Source organism: Phaethon lepturus, unplaced genomic scaffold (assembly GCF_000687285.1).
Source record: "Phaethon lepturus isolate BGI_N335 unplaced genomic scaffold, ASM68728v1 scaffold12956, whole genome shotgun sequence".
NCBI lineage: Eukaryota > Metazoa > Chordata > Aves > Phaethontiformes > Phaethontidae > Phaethon > Phaethon lepturus.
Window position 1 is genome coordinate 18,776 of NW_010546989.1, and position 4,158 is coordinate 22,933.

The following is a 4,158-nucleotide window of genomic DNA, read 5'->3' on the forward strand; positions in this document are numbered from 1 at the left end:
GTCATATAAGCATTTTACATTTGAAGTCTCCTCTTCGAAATCCAGACAGAGTGTAAATATTTTAAATTTTCAAGCAAAAGTAACCTCCAAACTGTCAATTTGATTAAACTGAAACAATTTGTTTGGATACAATTGATGAGAAATGTTTTAAAGTTGATATTCATATTTTCAAACTTTAAAAATATAAAAAAAAAAACCATGAAAAGTTAAAAGAATTTCAACCAAGAAATAGAATCTAAATGTCAACAGCAAAAGCTTTGATGGTTTTAAACCTTAAAAATTGATACTGTGAATTTTGTCAAAATAGATATTTTCCACAAGTTTGGTTAAAAAAAAGTGACAATTCCTAAGAACAAAATGTTCTTTTGAAAAAGTCTTGCTAGCTTTGGAGGCTGCCAATCTATTCTGCACATAGCTATACTGAAGTCAACAGGAATAAATCATTGAGTAAAATTGTAAGATCAAGTCTCTGAATTATGTGAATCGTTTAGTCTTATTGAATACTGGAATTGCAGGACACCATTTCTAGTTGTTAACTGGATGCAACAGTAAATCTGTTTGTCAAGCCCAAGATTAAGAAACTGGGAACAAAGAGTTCATTGAAACAGTTTCTGAAAACCAAAACGTTTCAAAGAACTGACTTAAAAATTAATGTAATGTGAATAATCCATGCAATAAACATGTAATCGATACAATTTTAATTTTTAATAACTTAAATAGAAAAAATAACATAATTCAGATATATCTCTTTATAATCTAAGAAGTTGAGAGAACAGTAGTAGACAGCCAACTGATTAGGGATAAACCTTTCCTAAGTTTCAAGTGTGAAGTTATATGCAATGAAAAGGTATCATTCAGGTATCATTCAGTTCAGGGTAAATAATTACAATGCCAGAGGAAGATTACAGAGCAGAGGCATTCTTTTGTTATCAATTACTAATAAAAAGCTGTATTACTGCAAGTATGGCAAGAGAATGTATAATCATTTGTCATCTGTCAGGAAATTTCTCTGCCCTGTGACTACTTAATCTAGTCTCATTTAGTTTTCTGTCAATTCTACCTGTCAATTTAAAAAACTAATTGCTTTTCTAGCCTTTCACCTCTGACCATTTCTTTTGATTCTTTTCTTGATGTCACTTTCTGATGTAACTTATGTTGAAAGCCTCACTCTACAAAGTATCACCATACCTATTTAAATGTATTCTTAAAACATGTGTTAGTAGGTCAAAACACAACAGATGAAAGGAGGAAAAGAGGTCCAATGGAAGGTGTAAGAATTTTAAGAAAATAGAAATATTTTCTCTTCCCTCTAATTTAGTACGTAATCAGTGCCGATTTTCTCCCTTTCTCTGTTAACAGTAGGACAACAGAGGATAAAAGAGATGTTTAAGACATTCTGTTGGCTATGTCTTGAAGAGGGAATCCTGTCTTCACACAGGATGGAAGAGGATCATTCTAGTTTGGTTCCAGGAGTAGTGGTAATCAGATTTTGGCTTAATGGACTACTCTTACTTGGTGGAATCATTCTGACTTGGGTCTCAGAGAACACTCTGGCCATGCTTTTGTGCCATAAAACTCAGGAGATAAGCCTCACCCTCTGCCTGTGCTTCTGCTAGAAAAAACATTCCACTGATGTAGCTGAAATTCAGTTGGCCAGGATCAAGGCAAAACAATTTCTCATGAGTCTGTCCTAAGATACACTCTTCCTTAAGTTCTGTACCAGATATGTGTGGTGGTGCATTTCTTTGCTCCTCACCCCTTGCTCAATAAGCCTTGGCGCCGAGAGTTTGGCAGTTAAGGGCCTCTTGACTGTACCGAGCACTCTTGCATAGATGAGAGTAACTCACCATCCACAGACAGCCTTGGAGCATATCTTATCTAGCCATGATTTGGGTGGATCAGTACCAGCATCACTGGGAAGTCGAGAATTCTAGCAATTACCAACAAATGGTTTGTGGCAAGGATGGAAATTTATTGATGCCTAAAGTCAATCATTTCCCAGTCCTAGAAATAGTTGTCCCAAGTGAGACCTTTTGAGCTCTCCTGGACCACAGTGGGCTGCAACCAGCACCTCCCTCTGACTGGGATGTCTCTCAGAGTCTGTGAACCCTCAAGTTCATGATCAACTCAGAGGCTCGGCTGATCACCATTGAGCGATGCAAAGGATTTCGATGTGAGTATTTGACTGAATTCGAGGGGGATATTTAAAGGTACCTTTGTACATATCTCTTTTCTCTATATCTCTTTATGTGTCTGATCTTAGTACGTTGCTATGATTTACTACTGTGATTTATCTCAATATCATTAATCTTAGTAAGTTTTAGGTTAATTATGTTACTAAGTTTTATATGATTTGATATTGTGATTTATCTCAGTAGTGTTAGTGAATTTGATTGCTGCTATTTTGAAGTTACACCAAGCACTACACCAGAATTCCTCATGCCCTATCCCATTAATCATAAAACATTGACCAAGCCTGGGACTAGAAGTGGATTCAGCCACACCTAGACTCCTCTCTGAGAAGGGGTTTAGAAAGCAAGGGGGTCCACTCTGAGCCTCATGACTCAATGAGAGGGCATTCCTTTACTTTCCTTACATAATCTTAGTCATAAACCGTTGATCAAGTCTGGGACTAAGAGTGGATTTCGGTCCACTCTGAACCTCGTGACTCAACGGGAGGGTCTCCCCTACTTTCTCTCCTCAATATACATATAAGACACATTAACCCGATTTGATCCATGAGCAAATTCCAATCTAGTTGTAACTTGGTTTCTCTTTGTATACCTTTTTCATGTTAAGTAAGTAATAGAGTGAACCATGCCATCGACTTCTTTTAAGTTGCACCCTTTTACAAATTTATGTTAAAATAATTTTTTTGTTGGTGATTCTTTAAGTGGCCCAACCACTCATTTGCGACAATATGTGAGTTCCATAACTGCTACTGATGACAGTATCAATGAACAAAAATGACCTGAGTTTACTGTGCATTCGAATCTTACACTGAATATTTGTCTCTGTTTATTTTATATTCTTCAAAATGTAATTTCTAAGAACTTTAACATTTATTGAAAATCCCCCTGAAAAATCCTTGTTTAAAGTAGTATCTACTAGGCTGAAATGCACCTGGTCCTTCCAAATAAGCTGTACTCTGAAATCCTTGTTAGAGACTAGGTGCTTTGTCAAAGACACACATAATTTTCTTCTTCCTACTGAATCTTTTGAATATGAAATTTAAAATGCAATTCAATTATAAAATAGCAACCAGTGAAACAAATAAAAATAAAATTGAAATTCCACCCTCTTTTATTCTTCTTTCTTTGGTATAAATGCTGATTTAAAGTCAACAGTAAAAAGAAGCATGCAGAATCACTCAAACCGCATGATTTCATGACATTCATGTACATGATCTCACAACTAACAGTTATCGCCCTGGCTCTGAAGCAAAGAGGCTTTGTGTCATATATATGTTTACAAAGCTGCGTGCATGTATGATGGAAGCATTTCCCAATAACCAAACCAGCTAATTTGGAAAAACATCTGTGTGCTGCTTTAGAGAGCTTGTTAATATGAAGTGAATCAACATGGACTGCTAGCAAACATCCATGATCAAAAGTGATATGGTGATGTCAGTCTTTTCTGTAACATTTCTCCACTGACGATATGACTTAATTGGCTATACACAACTCTCTTCATAGGCTCTAGCTTTTATGAATCAATCCAGAATTCACAGCTCAAGGCAAGTCTTGGAGTCCTGTCCTTACCTGAGGATCCCTTGTTCTTTACAATTCACATTATGTTATTATTGTTTAACACCAACCAGGCCTTGGCTGCCTTGCCTTCTTAAATTTACACTGTTTGGACAGTTATTCTGTTAACAATTAAGACTTGACTCTTAGTCAAGTAAGATGGATTCTTACTTATGCCAATAGAAAAGCAATTTCTCAGCAGATCTTAACCTTCTAATCCATCCCCAGTTCTGACAAACAAAAAACAACAAAAAAGCCACCCCAACCCAAACAGTTGCCCTTTTAAATTTTAGAACTCTTTCAATTATTTTAAGAAATGGTATGTGCTTTATTATAAATTTATTCCATACTGAATTGTAATGAGCTTCAATACATGAATATTTTTAGGGAGATGAAAAACAACAAGCATGTT